The sequence below is a fragment of the Euleptes europaea genome, chromosome 14 (genome assembly GCF_029931775.1).
Source record: "Euleptes europaea isolate rEulEur1 chromosome 14, rEulEur1.hap1, whole genome shotgun sequence".
NCBI classification, from domain to species: domain Eukaryota; kingdom Metazoa; phylum Chordata; class Lepidosauria; order Squamata; family Sphaerodactylidae; genus Euleptes; species Euleptes europaea.
Genome location: NC_079325.1, coordinates 45,975,606 through 45,998,777, shown reverse-complemented (window position 1 = coordinate 45,998,777; position 23,172 = coordinate 45,975,606). Strand labels below are relative to the sequence as shown.

Here is a 23,172-nt window from a genome sequence, read left to right as displayed (position 1 = left end):
CGCTCTCTCTCTCTCTCTCTCTCTCTCAGGCGTGCCGGCTCTGCATCCCGGCTGCCGGCGCGAGCGGGCGCAAGAGCAGGGGCTCCGAACCAAGTTCAGAGAGCCTCACTCAACGAGCCAAAGAGCCGCATGCGGCTCGGGAGCCACAGTTTGCAGACCCCTGACTTAAGGTGTATATGCAAACTTTTTAAAAAGTCATTTGTAACGTGGCCTGGATGGAATCCCCTGCCAAATATTTTCACACTTGTTTTGGAATCCCTTTCTAAGTGATCGTCTCCTTTTCTCTAGAACATTGTGCAGTCATTTTCAGAGTGAAAAAACGTGCAGAGGGCATAGTAAGGGTGGAGGAAGCCTTTGCAGTGGGGAGAGAGGAAGAAGATGAAGAAGAGTTGGTTTTTATATGCCAACTTTCTCTACCACTTAAAGAAGAATCAAACAGGCTTACAATCACCTTTCCTTCCCCTCCCCACAGCAGACACCCTGTGAGGTAAGTGGGGCTGAGAGTGTGTGAGTAGCCCAATGTCACCCAGCTGGATTCATGTGTAGGAGTGGGGAAAGAAATCCAGTTCACCAGATCAGCATCCGTCGTTCATGTGGAGTGGGGAATCGAACCCGGTTCTCCAGATCAGTCCATCACTCCAAACCACCGCTCTTAACCATTACACCACGCTACTCACTACTTTCCCTTTGCAATAAAAAGCCGTATTGTATGCATCAGTCCTTGGGCCAAAACTCTTCCCCCTTCAAATTCATCTGACTCTGCTCATAACCCATCTCTCCATAATCTCCCTTTAATGTGAAGCTGCCTACGTATGGTCCTTTCATATGAAAAGGTTGTTATCAGGCACTTAATATAGATGCTTTAATAAATGGTCAAGCAATTGTTGACCCACTGGACTGTGTAATCGCTCCTTTTAACCAGCTGTGTGCTCTGTCATTACAAATTATGGATGGCTTGTCTGCAGCCTGGCTGGGAAGCTGGGATGCTTGCGCGGCAGGCGCGGGTTAGGAGCCGAGTGCAGCGTGCGTCCCCTTCCTTTTCACTTAAGAGTTTTTAAAGGATATTGCGGTAGCCGAGTGGCCCTGCAGTTTTCCAGCAAAGGAAACAATAGACAGGAATAGAAATGAGGTGGTGGAAGCAGAGGGAGACCAGAGGCAGAAGCTGTCAGCAGAGCCCTAGGACTGTGGGTTGATCAGCATCGATTAGAAGGCCTGTTGAACCAGAGTGTTGGCTGAAGGTAACCCCGAATCTGGCTTGGAGGCCCAGCATGCATGTCCTAGAAGTGTTGGGGATGCTTATGCACATATTTAGAGGCATGTTATGTTGTGCTGGTGTGTCTGAGGGCATCCAGCCTCAGAATTGCAGTTGATCATTATTGTATTTTTTGAGTCCTCTGTCTTTTCCTGCCCAATGCTCAGGCCCAGTTTCTCCTCCATGGAACGCTACATATTGTCTACCGATAGGGTTGCCAGCCTCCAGGTGGTGGCTGGATATCTCCTGTGATTGCAACTGATCTCCAGCTGATAGAGATCAGTTCACCCAGAGAAAATGGCTGCATTGGCAATTGGACTCTATGGCACTGAAGTCCCTCCCCTCCCCAAACCCTGCCCTCCTCAGCCTCCACCCCCAAAATCTCCCACCAGTAGCAAAGAGGAACCTGGTAACCCTACTTGGAGAAAACACCCACTTTGGAAGGTAGACTCTATGGCATTATACCCCACTGAAGTCCCTCCCCTCTCTAAACCCCACCATCCTAAGACTCCACCCCCAAAGTCATGAGGTATTTCCCAACCTGGAGCTGGCAACCCTGTATATAGAGTTCCTACCTGGTCTCCTGTTTAGGCACTCAGCCGATCCAGACCTTCTTTTCAGCAAACTTGCAGAATCACATAAATACCCACACACATGTAGGCTGTAATTGACCTTTACAAATACAAACTCTTAAAACATAATTAAAACACAGTTAATGTGTGCTTAAAACGAGTACAACACACTCTTAAAACACACCCAATTGAACCCATACATTATGGAGTAAGGCTTGCAGCTCTGAAGAGTTAGGGTGTTAAATCTGAAAAAAAAAATGTATTGCCACCTGGGTTGCTGACTCTGGGTTGGGAAATTCCTGGAGATTTTGGGATGTAGCCTGGGGTGGGAAGGGAGCTCAACAGGGATGTGATGCCATAGAGTCCGCCCTCCAATGTTTCCATTTCCTCCATGGGGACTGACCTGGGGAGGGGCTGTGGCTCAGTGGCAGAGCATCTGCTTGGCATGCAGAAGGTCCCAGGTTCAATCTCCAGAATCTCCAGTTAAAGGCAAGTAGGTGATTTGAAAGACCTCTGCCTGAGACTCTGGAGAGTCTCTGCCAGTCTGAGTAGACAATACTGACTTTGATGGACCAAGGGTCTGATTCAGTATAAGGCAGCTTCATGTGTTCATGTGTTACCTCTGTAGTACAAACAGCGCTTGGACAACGGCCCAGAAGAGATTGGACAAAAATAGGGTAGGTGACTCAGCCCCATCTTCTCCCATGAAAGAGATCTCGCTCAAAGGTTGCAGGCTACTGATTTAATGTCCGAGCAATGTTCAGAGCCTTTCCTTGGGTATTCTGTTGCATGATCCTTGCCACCTGAGATATGGGATGTAGTCATCTTTGACAAGACTTTCTTTACAGCGGCACCAAAGTTATGGAGCTCCCTGCCCAAGGAAACTCATTCTTCCCCATTGTTATCAGCTTTTAGGAGGAAGCGGGTTTATTCCGGAGAGTGTTGGGGATTTGACATACTGCTCCTGATGCCAGTTTTTGGGTTGGCCATGGTGTTACTATGAATCGGACCATTTTTAATCTTCCTAATCTGTTGCTTTTGTTTTGTCACTGTGCTGTTTTTATCATGTTCTGTAATTTTTTTTTAAAAAAAAAATAAGCGCATGTTATCCACGACTAAGATTTTGCAAAAGGCTACATATGAATATAATATATTAAATACATTTACGAGAAGTAAATACTGAGCCAGCTTGACTGGATTGGCAGGCTGGAGGGATACATAATATGCTCTTGGCAAGTTTGTGTTGTTTCATTTGTTCCTGACACACCTCAAGTTCAGAGGTGAAGGAAGGAGATCTAGAATTGCAATGCCTGAGCTAAATAGGGTTTAAAAAATTCTATGCAACTCCTAATTTTTTTTTTAAATTGAGAATTAACATTATGGGGCTGGAGAGTTCTAAGTTTTGTATTTTTAGCCTCATCAGCTGAAGCTTTGCCAGGATCTAAAGGATAATGAAAAGATTTACTGCTAAACATCTGTCTCATTCACTTCACAGTGGGGCTACACTGAAGAACTCTGTATGTGCTTTTTTAAAAAAAATAACTCTTTAGTTTATCGTAACTAAAATAAAGTTTAGTTTATAATAACAACAACAAAAAATACAACAAAAATAAAATTCAGCATCAGTAGGTTAAACATACTAGTACACGAGATATGTTCCAATACTTGGTCTATTATACATTAGTGCTTTTTACAGAAGTTATAGCATTTGTTGTGTTCATTTAACATAACTTAATAAATCCAAACCATTCATGGGCATCATTTACTTTGTGATGTTTGCTTCCCCACTCCTCCACATGAAGCCTGCTGGGTGACAGCTCATACTCTAGTCACAGCTAGTCACAGCTCATACTCTCTCAGCCCCACCCACCTCACAAGGTGTCTGTTGTGGGGATGGGAAGGTAATTGTAAGCCATGCTGAAACTCCTTAAAGATAGAGAAAAGAAGTGTATAAAAATTTCTTCTTATTCAGTGTACATGTGAGGATGTCATGATTACTGGGCTAGAGCTGACGTGTATTCTGCTGAAAGTTTTGGCCCTTGGTAAGCCAAACTAGCCCTGTGGAGCGCTCCCAGCATAGTGAATGTGAATAATTATTTGATCAGAAAAGTGCCTCTAACAAGTGTCTCTTGAAGACATCAGCCGTGATTTTTATTATATCAAAGTTGGAACAAGATTTTGGCAAAAGAGAGTTTGAGACAGTGAGCCAAACATTTGGATGATTGTTCTTGTGTGTGTTGTTGCTGTTTTTTAAACTCCAGCTAAGAAAAAGGAGTCCTGTGGTTCAGAGTGGTAAGCTGCAATACTGCAGTCAACGGCTCTGCTCACGACTTGGGTTTGATCCTGGCAGAAGTCGGTTTCAGGTATCCGGCTCAAGGTTGACTCAGCCTTCCATCCTTCCAAGGATGGTCAAATGAGTACCCAGCTTGCTGGGGGTAAATTGTAGACGACTGGGGAAGGCAATGGCAAACCACCCCGTAAACGTCTGCCTAGTAAACGTCGAGATGTGGCGTCACCCCATAGGTCAGTAATGACCCTGTGCTTGCTCAGGGGACTACCTTTACCTTTAAGAAAACTAATTTGGGAGCAGCCCAAGTTTGGTCTCAGTTGTGATCAATACTTGGCGATTAATGAGGTGAAGTGTCCTAGGATGGTTAAGTATTAGGGGGAGTTAGCTGCAAATTTTGCAGGGACTGCAGCTATTGAGAAGGTGGATTGGGGGCTTATAAGGGTTATAAGCCCCCAGCAGTCCTGTCCTCTGCAGGCATAACAAATGGATTTGAATCACATGAACACATGAAGCAGCCTTCTACTGAATCAGACCCTTGGTCCATCAAAATCAGTATTGTCTACTCAGACCGGCAGCAGTTCTCCAGGTTCTCAGGTAGAGGTCTTTCAAATCACCTGCTTGCCTTGCCCCTTTAACTGGAAATGCCGGGAATTGAACCTGGGACCTTCTGCATTCCAAGCAGATGCTCTGCCGCTGAGCCATGACCCTTCCCCTATGCAAATAGTCTCTGAAACCTTGGATTTGCTGACCTTGGAGCCTTTGGGCTTTCCCTGATGAGGAAAGTGGGGAGGCTGCAAATGGATTAAAAGGGATGGTTTATGTTTCGGGGAATTAGGGGTGCTTCTAGGGAATGGATGACAGATTTCTTCTCTGGGATATTGATCCTTTTAGTGCACTGTTTGCACAGCTGCGTGAGTTTCAAGGAGGTGTCTCCCCGCCCTCCAAGTACAATGTGACCCAGTTTTAAACCATCTGCTTAAATGGTACATTCAGAATGAATTCCGTGTCTTTCTCTTCCTGGTTTTGTATTGCCAGGAGACCTGTCCCCCTCCTCCCAACCCCCCTTCCCCAGGAGGATTTGTGTAGCAAGATAGTAAAGCTTCCCTGGAGTTTACAGTCCGTTCTCTAGAGATGTTGCTGTCCACTTTTCCAGCCTGTTTTTGCCATCATGGATATCTTTTTTCATACTCCTGATTAGAGGACTTTGCTGGGAATTTGCAGAGTAGAAAGAGAGATTTAAAATGTTATTTCCGGATAAAGTAAAATTGGAAATGGTGTCTGTGTTATTGGGGGGGGGGGGTTCTGAGTCACTCTGGCTATTCAGAGCTCTTCACGGTGTCTTTTGGCAGTCATCCTTCTATCCCAGAAGGGCCAGTCAATGTTCATCCTTTCAATTTGTCCTTTTCCTTCTTTTCTGTATGATCCATGCTGGAAATATTGGAAGCAGAATAAACTAAGCAAAGAAGACTTGTGCAAAATTCTAGCATTGATAATAATATGACAAAGTTCCCAGAAGTCTGCCCGTTAAGGCATTTTCCCCAGATTGTCTGTGGGCGCTTTCACACGTCCTGAATAATGCACTTTCAATCCACTTTCAATGCACTTTCACGATCATTTGCAACTGGATTTTTCCATTTCACACAGTAAAATCCAGCTGCAAAGTGCACTGGAAGTGGATCAAAAGTGCCTTATTCAGCATGTGTGAAAGCACCCTATATCAGTTCTCCCATGTTTGACAAAATCTTACCGGGTGAATAAAAGATTTCTGGAGTTTGATGTCTTTGTGGAAGGAATTGCTAGATTCAAGTCCAGTAGCACTTTAGAGACCAACAATATTTTCAGTGTATAAGCTTTCAAGGCCTTTTATGCAGGGACGTTTCCCCATAGCACAGTTACCCCCACCGACTGCTTCGGGGATTCCTGTTGATTATGCATGCCTTTTCCACCCATCAGAGGTTGCCTCACTCTCCCCACGTGTTTTGCCTGTGTTTTCCAGATGCTGTTTTAGCCAGAATCTGGAAAATGTGGGCAAAATGTGAGGGGGGAGCGAGGCGACCTCTGACGGGCATGCATGTTCAACAGGAAGCCCCAAAGCAGTCGGTGAGGGTCGCCATGCATAAAAGGCCCAAGAGTCAAAGCTCCCTTCGCCTGGTATCTGACAGAGGGAGCTTTGACTTTTGAAAGCATATACTCCGGAAATCTTGTTGGTCTCTAAGATGCTACCTGACCACAAACCTAGCTGTTCTACGGTAGACCAACATAGCTACCCTCTGAAACTAGAAGAAATTGGCTTTCCCCCTTTGTTGAGGGCAAAGAGTTCACACACACAAACACAGTGGTTATGGTCACAGTCTAAATTCCATCAGTGTCACTCAAGACAGCCAGCGTGGTGTAGGGGTTAGCAGGAGGGGACTCTAATCTGGAGAACCAGGTTTGATTCCCCACTCTTCCACATGAAGCCTGCTGGGTGACTTTGGGATACTCACAGTTCTCTCAGAACTCTCTCAGCCCCACCTACCTCACAAGGTGCCTGTAGTGGGGAGAGGGAGGGATTGTGATTGTAAGCCGCTTTGAGACTCCTTATGGGGTGTGTGTGTGTGTGTGTGTGTGTGTGTGTGTGTGTGTAAAGTGCCTTCAAGTCGCAGCCAACTTATGGTGACCCCTTTGTGGTTTTCATGGCAAGAGACTAACAGAGGTGGTTTGCCATTGCCTTCCTCTGCACAGCAGCCCTGGGATTCCTTGGTGGTCTCCCATCCAAATACTAACCAGGGCTGACTTTGCTTAGCTTCTGAGATCTGACGAGATCAGGCTAGCCTGGGCCATCCAGGTCAGGGCCTCCTTATGGTAGTGGGATATAAAAAACAACTCTTCTTCTTCAAAACTCCATCAAAGTTATATCACTGGTTCAGTTACAATCTCAGAAGATGCCTGCTGCACTTCTCAATTCTCCATCAAGCATTCTTCGCTGTTGCTCTTGTGAGCAGATGCTGCGCGAGGCGAGTTGGCCACGGCCCCTTCCTCGCCCGAGCAACATGTTCCTGGGCGTCTCCCAGCAGCAGAGTCAATATCAGAGAGGGCTCCATTAATATTCGGGGAATTGCAGGGAAGATTGACTGCCTCATTAGCAGGCATCGTGTGGAACTCTGACAATAATTAACAACTCGACGGTCTTATTTGCTGGCCTATCGCAGAAGTATTCAATCAAAAATGTAATTTGCTCCACGCTTCCATTTAGCATGGAGAGAATATCCCCTCCAAGTTTTAAATAGACTAATTAAGGGGGAAGAAATACCGGGTTGGGGGGGGGGGGCGAGAGAAATTATTAACAGTATAGTTTTAATGGGAAATTATTGGAGCATATTAATAATGCAATAACCATTTTTAACAGCTGTCTGTCAGTTTGCTGGCCAGGGGTAATTAAATTAGGCACAAAAAAAGGTTCATCAAATTAGGTGCCGGATTTAACGAGGGGACATCAGGCTTTGTGGGCAGGGGTTTGACAAAGCACAAAACACCACTGGAGCATGTCCTGCAACTGCTTGATGGGGAACGGACCCTCCCTTCCGTCTGTCTTTCCCGCATATTTTTTGCAGTCGGCTTTGATTGAAACATGTAATTTATTTTGTGTTTATCATTTAATTGAGCCAAGCCACGGCGTCACCGGTTTGACCTGGTGTGGCAGAGCGGATAGGGGACGCGGGTTAAATATGGAGACCCGATAACAAAACGAGAGAGGGAGAGAATGACGAGCGGGGAGACATAAAACGACAGAGCGGATAGATAAACTATTGTATGAACTCCGGTGTAGGCAGTCCTGTTGTGTTCAGAATGGATGTCAGAACAGAGCCGCTCTGGAAATCGTCACCCAAATCATAAGGTCAATCTCTGCAACATGTGTCATAGAAATGCATAAGCTATAACACGATAGTCTGGTGATTACAAACTAATTCCTGTCAGTATGCAAGCTGCATTTGTACATCACAGGTATCACGAGTTGGCTTTTAAGGAGGGAGAGGAGCAAGAAGCATAAGCGCCTCAACAAAGAGGGGTTGCACACGCCCCTTAAGAACATAATTCACAGTGGGTAGCCGTGTTAGTCTGTCTGCAGTAGTAGAAAAGGGCAAGAGTCCAATAGCACCTTAAAGACTAACAAAAATATTTTCTGGTAGGGTATGAGCTTTTGTGAGCCACAGCTGTATCTAGCTGTATTCTAGCTGTATCTGAAGAAGTGAGCTGTGGCTCACGAAAGCTCATACCCTACCAGAAAATATTTTTGTTATTGTGCTACTGGACTCTTGCCCTTTTCTACTACTTAAGAACATAAGAAAGGCCCTGCTGGATCAGACAAAGACCCATCAAGTCCAGCAGTCTATTCACAGAGTGACCAACCAGGTGCCTCTAGGAAGCCCCCAAACAAGACGACGGCAGCAGCATTATCTTGCCCGTGTTCCACAGCACCCAAGATAATAGGCATGCTCCTCTGACCCTGGAGAGAATAGGTATGCATCATGACTAGTATCTATTTTTACTAGTAGCCATGAATAGCCCCCTCCTCCATGAACATGTCCACTCCCCTCTTAAAGCCTCCCAGGTTGGCAGCCATCACCACATCCTGGGGCAGGGAGTTCCACAATTTAACTATGTGTTGTGTGAAGAAATACTTCCTTTGATCTGTTTTGAATCTCTTGCCCTGCAGCTTAGATGACCCCGCGTTCTAGTATTGTGAGAGAGGGAGAAAAGCTTCTTTAACTGTGGTCCATTGCCACATCTGAAAGCAGGCATAATTATGAATAAAAAGACACAATTTTAGGTCGCAATCACTACATGTTCTTGCATATGGGAGACCCAGGCTCAGGCTCCCACTTAACCAGGAAACCCACAGCAAGTCAGTGGCCTGCATCTAAATGCACAGTCCCAACAATTTCAGGTCCCTTTAAGAGGGGGTTGCAGTTTCCCCCAGTTCCTCTTCCCAGCTAATTAACCCCCACAAATGTTCCTGGAGTTGGTGAACCCTTGGGAAGAGTATAGGGTTTGGAGCATCCAAGGTGATAATGGTAGGCTTAATTAATAGGCATCAGGGTTTCTAACAAAGAAGTATTTTGATATTAGTTGTCACTCTTTTCTCCAGTGGAAGGGGTAGGGTTGCCTGGTCCCTCTTCGCCACTGGCGGGAGGTTTTTGGAGCGGAGCCTGAGTAGGGCGGGGTTTGGGGAGGGGAGGGACTTCAATGCCATAGAGTCCAATGGCCAAAGCGGCCATTTTCTCCAGATGACCTGATCTCTATCAGATGGAGATCAGTTGTAATAGCAGGAAATCTCCAGCTAGTATCTGAAAGTTGGTAAACCTAGGAAGGGGATTAAAAAAAAATCTGCATGAAGACATAGATGTGCATTTGCACTACAGGGAAAAATGGGTGTAAAGAAGCTTATAGAGGTTGATTCAGCTTTCAACTCAAGCCCTGAATTTTCAAGGTCTTGTTTATTCCCTTCCATTGTGGCTGGCATTGTTAGGAAAAACAAAAGCCATTCAACATAAGTTGTAGCGGCAAGCACTTGCAATAATGACACTCCTGCTGTGCCTGAACTTTAAGAGGAATATAGAGGTGGGTGTGCAGGCATCATTCTGAATTTATTAATCCCTTAATAGAAATGAATGAGGTGTTTCCACTGCTGAGTGGAGCTTTGACACTGTTTGAACTGTTCTCTTTTATTTTCTCTTTTATTTTCATCTTGAAGATCTTGCTATTGATGGGCGTTCAGATCTTCACCTCGCGGGGTCCTGAATTTGTTTTTGTTTATAGATTTGTCCTCCCAGGTTACTGCTTTAATTTCTGATAAAGGGGAAAGTTTAAATTTGAACTGGGGTTGATGGGTAGGTTTTGTTTTGCAATAAATCTAGTCTGTGGGACATAGAATTTAGGGGTATGCACTATTTTTTTCAGTAGTTTTTTGGGGTTGAGTTTATTAGACCCGGAAATTTTCAGAAAATCCAAAAAAAAAAAAAAAAGCCAAGTACTTAATTCGGCTTGTCCCAGATTATTAAAAAAAAAATCAGAGAAGAAGAAGAAGAAGAAGAAGAAGAAGAAGTTGGTTTTTATATGCCGACTTTCTCTACCACTTAAGGGAGAATCAAACTGGCTTACAATCACCTTCCCTTCCCCTCCCCACAATAGACACCCCTTGAGGTAGGTGGGGCTGAGACAGCTGTGACTAGCCCAAGGTCACCCAGCTGGCTTCGTGTGTAGGAGTGGGGAAACAAATCCAGTTCACCAGATTGGCCTCCGCCGCTCTAGTGGAGGAGTGGGGAATCAAACCCGGTTGTCCACCGCTCCAAACCACCGCTCTTAACCACTACACCACGCTGGCTCTCTATTTTTCAGGTTTTGGATTAATAAACCCAAACCTGAAAAATATGGCGCAGAGCTGAAGGCTGGGCTTGGAGCGAACCCAGCCTTCAGTTCTGTGTCATGCCGCAGTCAAACTCTATGTGGAGTTGAGCTGTGGCCGCTTGAGCTCTGCTGCCGCGCCGAAGCAGACTTCGCCCTCCCTTACTTGCCTTCAGTTTACTTCGGCATGGCAGCAGAGCAAACTAGAGGCGGGGCTGGTTGGGAGCTCCTGTCCAGCCCCGTCTCCAGTCCTTTGGCATGCCGCTCCAAAACAGACTGCAGGTAAGTAAGGGGGGAAGTGAGGGAGGGGGAGGCAAAAAAAATGGTGGTAGGGCCATCACAGCCCCGAATAAATTTGGCATTATTTGTGTTCCGCTTTTTGGGGGCCCCATTTATTAAAAGGTAAAGGTCCCCTGTGCAAGCACCGGGTCATTCCTGACCCATGGGGTGATGTCACATCCCGAAGTTTCCTAGGCTGACTTTGTTTGTGGGGTGGTTTGCCAGTGCCTTCCCCAGTCGTCCTCCCTTTACCCCCAGCAAGCTGGGTACTCATTTGACCGACCTTGGAAGGATGGAAGGCTGAGTAAACCTTGAGCCAGCTACCTGAAACCAACTTCCATCGGGATCGAACGCCACGGGGCTCCTCCCCATTTATTACCACCTTTTTTTTTTGCCAGTAAAAACAAACAAACCAAAAACTGCCGAAAAGGTATTTTTCTTAATTATTAGGAGTGGGGAAACAAATTCAGTTCACCAGATTAGCCTCAGCCCCTAGTGTGGAGGAGTGGGGAATCAAACCCAGTTCTCCAGATCAGAGTCCACTGCTCCAAACCACTGCTCTTAACCACTGCACCACGCTGGCTCTCAAGTGATCTCCAGGACAAGTGATCTTCAATTACAATAGCTGCTAAAGTACTTAGCCGCCTCCAATTACTTACGAGCAGCCTCTGCAAAAGCGGTATTGTTGTTGTGGAAAATTTCTGTTTTACTGTGATTTTTAATTCTCAAAATAATTGATCGTGTATGTCCTATGGGCTACTAAACTCAGATAAACTGCACTGAACTGACAATTTTGCTTACATTTGCGAAGAATTGACATCAAGCTGGTACCATAATTTTCATTGTCAACCTTTACAAAGATCCAGAAAGGATCACAGATAATGTCTTCCAACGCCAAACACTTTAGGCAACTACGTAGTGCCCCTGATCTAGTGTTACCAGGTCCCTCTTCACCACCAGCAGGAGATTTTGGGGGTGGAGCCTGAGGAGGGTGGGGTTTGGGAAGGGGAGGGACTTCAATGCCATAGCTTCCCATTGCCAAAGTGGCCATTTTCTCCAGGTGAACTGATCTCTATTGGCTGAAGGTCAGTTGTAATAGCAGGAGATCTCCAGCTAGTACCTGGAGGTTGGCAACCCTACCCTAATCTCATGTCGAAGGTTGTCTCCCACCCCAATTGAGCATTGCTGAATGCCGTCCTCTGGTTAAAGCTTTCTGTATCAACTTACTTTATGTTACTCCATCCTCTGTTAATGTAAACATCAATAGTGGGTTTTTTGGTTCTTTGTTTAATGATATGTTAAGGGGAAAAACATACATCATCTGATAATACAAGGTTATAGTTCAAGGTATTCCTCTGCATCTGCAGCATGAAGTATAGGAAAAGTACTTGGCATAGTGCTTCGATGTTCTTGCCACGTGCATTCATATTCTCATGGATTAGCAACGAGATGCATCTACTTCTCTCAAGTGAGAGTTTCAGCTTTTTGAAAGTGTAAGGGAGGGAGCTGACCCCTGTAAAGAGACATTGATTGTGATGCACACTGACAACCTTTTAATAAAGCATCCTCCGAAGGAGGGGTGTGTGATGTGGTCAGCTACTTTTCCAAGACAGATGACAAACAATAGGGACAATTATAGGAGGTGTGGTTCCAGGTCAGTTGTTTTACACACCTTCAAATTCAGAAAAAGTTACTGTCTTGACTTCCTTCCGGGCACCAGCATAACAGATAGCATAGTTCACTGAGAGCCGGCATGGTATAGTGGTTAAGAGCAGCGGACTCTAATCTGGAGAACCAAGTTTGATTCCCTGCTTCTCCACATGAAACCTGCTGGGTGACCTTGGGCCAGTCACAGTTCTCTCTGAACTCTCTCAGCCCCACCTACCTCATTAGATGTCTGTTGTGGAGAGAGGAAGGGAAGGAGATTGTAAGCCGCTCTAACGGTAGAGAAAAGTGGGGTATAAAAACCAACTCTTCTTCACATTCATGTTAAATAATTGTTTTGCTGCGTGTTGAAAAGGATCTTTTCCAGTTTCAAAATAGGCATGATCAGCCTCTGCGTACAGCTGCTTTTGAGACAATCCCATGGATTTCCTACATCTCGTTTAATTTAGTCTTTGGTTTCTCATTCCCAGGATTCTGTTACGCCCTACATGAGACGGCCCTATGATCTCCCCACCCCAACTCACCCCGCATTATTTTCTGATACCTTGAAAAAAAGTAATCGCATGTTTTAACTTTTTATAACCCCCTCTTGATGTTTTGTCTACCCACAAGCTCTCGTACTTCTCTCTTGAAATTCATCTTGGCTAATTCCTTTTTTTTGGGGTGGGTGGGTGGATCCTGTCTCTGCTATATATGTTGGGTACCCATGGTTGGGTAGAATGAAATATATACCGGTATATATAAGTAATGAAACTACATAATGTACTAGAAGTGCTATATAAGAATTAAAATGATTTAAAAACCGTTAAAATAGCACAATGACATTTCTTAAGGTTGATGTCTGTCACCACAAGCCAAATCTGTTTCGGCCTATATGGCCTTCCTCAGTGGTCTATTTAAATCATATAAAAACGTGCACACACATTACAAATATATTTACATGTACATGCAATATACAACAGACCAGGCATGTAATAGGTTATATATATTACCAATTACACCAACATCTGGTGGTATTGTCTTAGGTTTTTATGCTGGGCTGTATATGTCTCCCGCATAAGTTGTGTGCAAGAAATGTCATTGTGCTATTTTAACAGTTTTTAAATATTTTTAATTCTTATATAGTGCTTCTAATAAATTATTAGAGAGAGAGAGAGAGAGAGAGAGAGAGAGAGAGAGAGAGAGAGAGAGAGAGAGAGAGAGAGAGAGAGAGAGAGAGAGAGAGAGAGATTTCATCCCACCCAACCTGGGGTACCCAACTTCTGTTTTCCAGGTTGGGGTCTATTCCCTTCTTTTATCTTCTGCTATATATGTAACATCTTTGTCTCTTTTGCCCTCTGCCCATTAAAACAATTTATAGTGCTATAAAGCAAAGCCAGCTGACATGGAAACAACCTGCTGGACAAGGAGTGTTGATGGGGGGGGGGGAGAGCTGAAGGTTTAGAGTTAAGGGACTTGTTTGCATACATGGGCCATGGAGATTTTTGAGCTGTACAGGAAGGTGCTGGAACATCTGCTTTGGTGTAGAGGAACGCAAAAATGTAGTTAGGTGATTAGAGCCATGGCAGGGAGCCAGGATGCCTAGTTTCAGAGCCCGGCCAATCTGCTGATATTTTGGACATCTACTCAACTGGGGAAACAGTTTGGAAACAGTTTTTCAGCCCATTCCTGAGTGGGGGAGTGGTTCGGTGGTGGCTGGACCACCACCACTACCCCCCCCACTCCAAAGCAGCTTGCTGCCAGCGCATCAAGCGCCCCCAAAATTAAAATGCATTTTTCAGGGGGGGGAACCTCTGTGGAACTCCCCATACCATTCCACAGGGCTGTGCCATGATTTTGCTGGCGTCTCTCGACACCTGCAGAATGGCGCTTTTTCAGCCCTAAAGAAAGCTCTGCCCCCAGGGAACACCCGCCTGGACACCGGCGCAGGGAATTACGCTGGGAAAATGTCGCCGGGAGGCAGCGCCAGCACCCAAGTGTCATGCTGCTGCCGGCGTCCTGGGGGGTGGCAGTATAAGTTGCCCTATGCCAGCGTCCTTGCCAGTTTGCATGGCATAAGTGGCATGGATGCCATTGTAGGGGTCACACCAGCTCCTATGCAGCTTCCCCCCTTCAAGAATGGTCTGCCCAACTCATTATTTTTTCTCGAGAAGATTGGGAAGTGACCAAAGTTCTCGCTAAAAGAGAAGAAGGAGGAGAAGAAGAAGAGTTTGTTTTTATATGTCGACTTTCTTTACCACTTAAGGAGGAATCAAACTGGTTTACAATCACCTTCCCTTCCCCTCCCCACAACTGACACCCTGTAAGATAGGTGGGGTTGAGAGAGCTCTAAGAGAGCTGTGACTGGCCCAAGGTCACCCAGCTGGCTTCATGTGGAGGAGTGGGGAAACCACCAGATTAGTGCCTGCTGCTCATGTGGAGGAGCAGGGAATAAAACCATTGGCATGCAGAAGGTCCCAGGTTCAATCCCCAGCATCTCCATATAAAGGGACTAGGCAAGTAGGTGATGTGAAAGACCCCTGCCTGAGACCCTGGAGAGCCGCTGCCCATCTGAGTAGACAATACTGACTTTGATGGACCAAGAGTCTGATTCAGTATAAGGCAGCTTCATGTGTTCATGTCGACATGTTTCAAGAAGATCATGGTATGCTGCTGAACATCCCCTAGTCCAGTGGTTCCCAAAGTGGGCAGTACCACCCCTGGGGGGATGGGGGGATTACCTAGGGGGGCAATAAGAGCAGGGGGGGCCTAGAGGTGAGCCCCTTCAACTGTGTTGTTGGATAGGGGAGGGGGCGTTGGGGTTGAGTTTGTGGAACCAAGGGGGCGTGGCTCGAAAAGTTTGGGAACCTCTGTCCGAGTCTCTCTGGCACATTTTCACAGGAGAGATTCTCCGAGTATGGCATAGCTTCAAAGTGCCAGGGTTGTGATAAATAACATTGCCCCCTCCCCTAAGAGTTGCAACAAACACAGCCCTTTCCGCGCAGCATTGGGGTCCGCGTCATTGGCATAACCGAGGTGGGTGGGTATGGCATGGGGTGTGTGGGGGAGAGAGCTCCCACGCGGCTTTTCTCATCCAGGAAAATTACGAGCTGTATAGATTATTTTAATGGCAGCATCACCTCCATCTGCAGCTCTGCCATCTGTTCTTCTCCAATTACGGATGCAAAAACCCAGCATGTTTCTCCATTCTGGCAGTAGAGAATGAAATATAAGTGCTATAGAAGGATGTATATTCTTTGAACAATGCAGTTGGCACCTGGGCACGCGTTCTTTGAGCAGCGCATTTAGCACCTGCCCGCCCTTGCTCACACTTGAGGTCCCCGTCCGTCAGGAATCCCCCTTTGGAGATCAGCATGCTTTTAGCACCTGCCACTCCACATTCCTGCGGTTGGCCTGTGCTGCTTTCCTGCAAAATAGAAAGGGGGGAAAGCAGCTTGCGCCATAAAGTTGGCATGTTGTGTGAGTTGACTGAATTATTAACGCTAAATAAGAATCTGTACACTGCAGAAAAGCACATTTTATTACGGCAGTTCTCGGTCGCTGGTGCTTTAAATAAAGGATGGCCAATTAGGGAGCCCACGGCCTACATCTAGCCTCAAAGCAATTTTGGCAGTTCCCTGACTCCCGGGTCACATTTCAAGCAAGGTATGGCAAAAGGACCGCACACTATTTCTTTAATGTGGGGAGGGGGGATCTTCTCAATAGGGTTGCCAACTGCCCGGTGGTGGCAGGCAAAATCCTTCCAATCCACTGGGCTGCCTGCCAACCAGCTGAGGGCCGGCGGGCCAAAAAGACCCCCCCCAAAGGGGGAGGTGCACGCCGTGTGCACGCGCACCCCACACACTGTGCCTACGTCACTTCTGGGTTTACCCGGAAGCGACATGGACACTCTAGCAATCTCCGCTGAAAGTCTATGAAAGCCATAGAGTTTTGGTGCAGATTGCTAGAGTGTCTGTCGCTTCTGGGCAAACCTGGAAGTGTCGTAGGTGCGGCATGCGAGGTGCATGAGCATCATGTGCCTAAAGCCACGCCTCCGAAAAGTTCCCGCTGGTGGAGCGAGGGGAGTTGGTACCCTACTTTTCAAGTTATAAGAAGTAGACTTCACGCTTCATTCCCCCCCTTCCTTTTGTGTTTTGTGTATAGCATGTGATCGTAACATATGATCTGTAAAAATACTTGGTATTTTTATAGCACTTTTATAGCGTTTTATAGCATTTTTATAGCATCACAAATAGTATTGTAGTGTTCCACATAATAGCCCTGCAAGGTAGGCCAGTGGTATTATCCCCATATAATGCAGTGTGTGTCTTTGTGTGAGCTGAAGAAACTCAATATATGTATGAATACATCCCATTAAGATCTACTTCAGGTACATACAGTGATAATTATTAAGAATTATATATGGTTTTGAAAAATTGAGAGTCATAAAAATATTGGATTTATGTCCTGTAATTTTGTTAGAAAGAAGTTAAAAAGATTCTGAGGAAGTTAACCACTATGAAACAAGTAAAACCTAGGAGCTTGTTAACTGACACCTGTTACACGAAGGAGGCAAATTTGCTAGTCGTGACATATGAAAGAAGTGTTGCACAAAAGAGAGAAAGCAAAAGAGTCCCCATTTATTTTGTACTAGAAGGTGTTTATTTGTAAGACTTGCATCGGAAATGTAAAATATACCTTTGACCTGCAACCATATTATTGAATGGCTATTCATGTACATACAAATATATTTATGGATATATTATCGTGAGTGTTGGAAATAATTTTATACCGGAGGTTGGGGACCAGTTGATATATCGTTAGCTTGGTGTGAGCTGCAGCAGAGAGCCGCTTGCCTAAGTCTGCCTAGTGAGTTTGTGAGACTGGTGAGATTTGAACTGGGGGAACCTGGATAACAGCTTCAGATGCCCGACCATGTTGGTCTTCAGTAGAAGAGCAAGGTTCAAGTCCAGAAGCACCTTAGAGACCAACAAGGTTTTCAGGATTTTCAAGAGTTACAGACTGCGTCAGACAAAGGCTTATACCCTGCGTCTCAAAAGCTTATACCCTGGAAAATCTTGTTGGTACTGGATTCGAATCTTGCTTCTGGATCACAGTCCACTCTCTTACAGTGCATCCCTGAGCCTCTGGCAGCCAGGGACGGCACACACCAGTTTCCCAGCCAACTAGAGGCTCAGAAAAAGGCGTTTAAAAATAAAAAGAGGGAAAAGGGGACTGTTTCTTCCATAGGAAACAGTGAGGCTGCGCCAGGAAAAACACGGTGCAGCAAAGCTGTTCCCGGAGGGGGCGTTCCTGGGCTGGAGCGGCTGTGGAAGCTGACTACAGTCAGCTCCACCTCCCGGGAACGCCCTGGGAACGCCCCTCCATGCTGGTGCCACATGCCTCCGCCGGGATTTACGTTGCGGGGAAACTGCGCTGGCAGAAAAGCAGTGTGCAGCTCCATGGTGCTCAGGCGCCAAAGGAACTGCCCTCGCCGCCAGCATAAGTGCCTTTTATCACAGAACAAGACGCACTTACACTGGCAGCGAGGTCACGCCGCCTCCTGAGCCCAATCGCCTCCCCCAGGCTCAGGAATGCTCTGTTAGCCAGTATGCTACATCGGCTCCCCTGAGCTACGTAACTGCCGAGCCTGTACTGCTGACTTTTATTATTGAACCTGATTACTCAAGAGGAGGTCAGCCTATACAGCAAAATATGTTTCTAGATGGTACTGTCCAGCCTGTAGCATTGCTCCAGCAATTCAGGCTGCCCAGCCTGGCATTAGTAAACAGGTGGATGTTTCTCCCCCTGTATCGTACCCGTTGAAAAGTTCACATCCCTGGAAGATGAAATACATAGGGTTTCCAGGTCCCTCTTTGCCACAGGTGGGAGGTTTTGGGGACGAAGCCTGAGGAGGGAGAGGTTTGGGGGAGGGGAGAGCCTTCAGTGCCATACCATTCAATGGGCAAAGTGGCCATTTCCCCCAAGGGAACTGATCTCTATCAGCTGGAGATCAGTTGTAATAGCAGGAGCTCTCTGGCTAGTACCTGGAGGTTGGCAATCCTGAAATACGGTGATGTAATCTGCCGCTATAACCTGGACTCCTGGGCTGTCGTTCGCATCATCTGAATGTGTCAGACCTTCGTTCATTTCCACAAATCCATTTGGATGTTGCATTTATTTTTGCACCTTCTGGGGCAATGCATACTGATTAGGTGGCAGGCTGTGATCTGACCAAGCTACATTCTGGTTGCTATATGCAGCTTCCCTTCTCCTCCCCCCCCCCCACCGAAAACTGCTTTTTAAAAAATAAATATTTTTATTAATTTTCAATAATAAATAGGGGTACAGAAGGAAAAAAGGGAAAGGGATAAAAGAAAAAAATACATAATTATTATTGCCCCCTTATGAAATATCGTACTGTGTTAACTTACTAACAAAATTGATTTGATCCCCCATTTGAGTCTGCTGTATCTCATGGGGTTTACTTGTTGTTTTTGGTTTTGATATATTCATAGAAGGATTTCCATTTTTCTCTATTTTGTTCTTGAGTATCCTTTTGTAATGTTTCAGTCAATTGTGCCATTGTAATGTATTCGTAAGCTTTATCAATCCAAGTAACAATTTTTGGTATTCTGTTTGTTTTCCATACAGAAGCTAATACTACTCTTGCAGCTGTTATTAAATATTTTAATATATCCTGTTGGTCCTTGTCGATGGTATCCGGCGTTTTACTCAGTAGAAATAGTTTAGGTTCATATGTTATATTTTGACCGATAATGCCTTCTACGTTCTTGTGTATTTTCTTCCAAAATTTCTGGACAGATTTGCATGTCCATTGCTTTTTAACAAAACTGCTTTTTAACAAGATTCCCCTTAAATAAACCACACAATTATCAGCAGCCTCAGGACCTGAGTTTTCTCTCGACACCAAACTCCAACTAACCAGACAACGGACGACAAACCCTCCCTTTCCACTACCACTTTGGGTTTTTTTTATGTATCCTTCTTACAAATTCAGCTCTAGGCACAAATCTACTGGGGTCCGTTCACAGTTACCGACCAACGTCGCAATGGGGGGGGGGGGCTACGTCAAAACACCAAACGGATCCACCACGAACCACTTCCGATCGGGACGGGGGCCAAAACGAAACCTTCTTGACTGTTATTTTTTTGGGTGTGTGTGTGTGTGTGAAGGTAGCTCGTGTTTCAGATCTGGGCTTCTGCTTAACACAGCGTCTAACATTTTTTCCTCCCAAAGAGCCATCATTTGTTGTTTAGCATCTCTGGCGCTGCTTTTATGGATGTAAAATACTTCGCCATAAACGAGGGGAAAACAGAGGGGGAACCAGATGCCGGGAAAGGAAGCCGTCGACGTGCAAGCTTTTGGGAATCATGTCAGTTAGTTAGGAAAGAAACAGTACACAACTCTATATGCAAAATTATCAGAAGTGTATTACAATGCAGTGAATATAACAGTGAAGTGCAAACAAAAGCTTATAAACAACCTAAACAGAAATAAACATAGACATACAACAAAAACATTTCTTCAGTTGAGTCCAAATGACATCTAAAAATTGTGAAGTCTAATTTATAGTCCGTCAGAACTTGCATGTATCCTGATGCCCAGTTTTTTAAGGGTCAAGTAGTTGCTTGATTCCTTGAAGGAGATGAATAAAGATGGAAAACGCCTTCCAGAATTATTAAAAACGTTTTTCGCATATAATGCTTCTTCAGCCTGTTTCTGGAGTTCTAGGGCGCCAAACTAGGGGCTGCAGCTTGCCTTGTCAAATTTATTTAGGTCACTTCACTGTTATATTCACTGCATTGTAATATACTTTTGATAATTTTGCATATAGAGTTGTGCACTGTTTCTTTTCTAACTTATTACCGTACAGTACAGGTGATCTTTTGTATTAGACTTTGGTAATCATGTCGGCTAGGCAGTCCGGTTGGCTTGCCTGCACGACCTTCTGTATACACCCGGCGTCTTGGTTGCTATCTCCCCCCACCACCACCACCACCAAGCAATTGTAAAACTTAGGCTGGAGGTTATTAATTATTGAAAAACAGATTAGCGAAAACCCACGTTTGAATTAAACATGAACAACAGTGCTTTTTTTGGCAAAACCGGGCTTCTGGCTGTGTGGCATGTTTTGTTCAGGAGGTTAGAGGTGAGCAGGGATATTGCGGTTCAAATAGAGCAAAGTCTGGCTGCCGGCTGTATTGGACTTGTGGCCAGCTGAGATCAGGAATAGCAACGGCGGTGATATTTGGACGGATGCGGCGGGAGCTGCCCTCTGTCCTGGCCAGCACATTCCAGATAAATGTGTTGTTGGGTTTTTTTGCAATTTGACCCCTGAAACTCAGCATTGCCTAGTGGGTGGCATATTGGAGTGGGAGGGGTTTAAAATCTCTGCTAAGTCTCTGGATCTATAGCAGGCCATTCACTTCCAGATGACTTTTAGGGAGCAGAATTCCTGCCCGCCCCCTCTGCTGCCAGAAATAATTATGCTCCAGCTGCTGGTTGCCTGAAGGTTGAGAAGAGATCAGAAGGATGCTCTGGCCTCTTGTCTCTGGCCAGATGAATAAAGGCTGTAGAATAGCTCCACTGTATTCATCCATCCAAAATGTGCAGAGAGGGAAGATCAGCCTGGCCCAATAATATAGCTTTCTATCTCATTCTGAACCCAAGAGTGCAAAAACTCCTCGTAATGAAGTGATGCACTGATGGGAGGGGGATTTTTCTACAATGTTGGGAAAAGCCCCAGGTTTGCAACAACAACAACAAAATTAAACAGTTTCTGTTTTTTAAAGCAAAAGTATAGATGCTTGTGCTTCCCAAAACATCACTCTACATCAGCAGCAACAAGAACAACAAGAAAAAAGTGTGGGGAAGTGCAGTCCAAAGTAGTAGTAGTAGTAGGAGGAGTTGGTTTTTATATACTGACTTTCTCTACCACTTAAGGAAGAATCAAACTGGCTTACAATCACCTTCCCTTCTCCTCCCCACAACAGACATCCTGTGAGGTAGGTAAGGCTGAGAGAGCTCAACAGAGCTGTAACGTGCCCAAGGCCACCCAGCTGGCTCACATGGAGTAGGAGTGGGGAAACAAATCCAGTTCACCAGATTAGCCTTCACCGCTCATGTGGAGGAGTGGGGAATCAAACCCGGTTCTCCAGACCAGAGTCCACCGCTCCAAACCACCGCTCTTAACCACTACACCACGTTGGCTCTCAAAGGGGATTGTTGAGGCATGGCTGGGGACGATGCAGCCACAGTGCAAATGTAAATGCCCATTTAGGCAGCACAAGGGGCATCTACGCCGGCACCGGGGTCACACCACATCCACAGCCCTCCCCCCCCCTTAAGATTGCACAGTAAATCTTGCAATATCATAGTAGACATTATGTTTAAAAACGGGGTGGCCAATGTGGTTGGGAGAAGCAGCAGCAGGACGTGGGAGAAGAGGGAGAACACAGTGACAATTGGCAGGTTGAAGGGAGGGAGAAATTGAACACATGGAACTAACTGCCTTATACTGAATCAGACCCTTGGTCCATCAAGGTCATTATTGTCTATGTAGGTGGGGAGAGTTAAGCCTAACCCCAGGAAAACAGGAACTCTGCAAGGCTATGTTGTTATCAGCCCAAGCAGTAATTGCACGTGGATGGAAAGATCAGAAGAAATGGACTCTGGATCTTTGGAATAATTACTTATTTGAATATATTCAATCAAATATTGTAGCAACTTTAATAAAGGATACAACTAGAGAGAACAACATTGAAGAGATTAAAGAAAAATGGACTTTGTGTGCGGACTGGGTCAACAGAGGAGAAGCCAACCCAAATATAACTCAACAACTTAAAAAGTTATGGTCATGTATAAAGATTGTTTTTTGAGAAGTTCCAGGGGGGTGGTGGGTATCACGGGGGAGTAAAACATAAAGTGAAGTCTATGTACCGTATTATTTGGAATGAGAATGTTAAGATATAAAGAGTAATAAAAATTATTTCTGGAAAAAACAACAACTATTGTCTATGTAGGTGGCAGCTTTCCAGGTTCTCAGGCAGAAGTATTTCACATCAGCTACTTGTCTGATCCTATCAACTGAAGATGCCAGGGATTGAACCTGGGACCTTCTGTATGCCAGGCAGACACACTGGCACTGAGCCATGCCCCCCCATTCATTGGTTAAGAGCAATCTGGAGAACCTGGTTTGATTCCCCACTCCTCCACAAGAACGATTGCTGTCACTGCCTTCAACTCTTCTTTCTCCACTGAAGAAGAGTTGGTTTGTGTATGCCACTTTCCCTACCTTTTAAGGAGAATCAAACCGGCTTACAATCTCCTTCCCTTCCTCTTCCCACAACAGACAACTTGTGAGGTAGGTGAGGCTGAGAGAGCTCAAAGAGAACTGTGACTAGCCCAAGGTCAGCCAGCTGGCTTCATGTGGAGGAGTGGGGAAACCAACCCGGTTCACCAGATTACAGTCCACCACTCATGTGGAGGAGTGGGGAATCAAACATGGTTCTCCAGATTATAGCCTACAGTTCTTAACCATGACACCATGCCAGTCCTGGGAAAGGCCCTTCTCTGCCCAACATCTGGAGTCATAGCATAGGAGTCGTAGCAATGCCATCTGCTATGACTGGCATAGCACTGCCAGTCATAGCAGATGATATTGAGCTTGGGGCCCCCGCAGTCTGATTTAGTGTAAGGGACCCCACCTATCCCCTGCTTTATACTC

General features: G+C 45.6%; 1 protein-coding gene across 1 annotated transcript in view; it reads left to right on the top strand.

Moving 5' to 3' along the window:
* The window catches only part of ASTN2 (astrotactin 2), a 783,945-nt gene that overhangs the window by 429,141 nt on the left and 331,632 nt on the right, over nt 1-23,172 (top strand). The window lies entirely within an intron of this gene.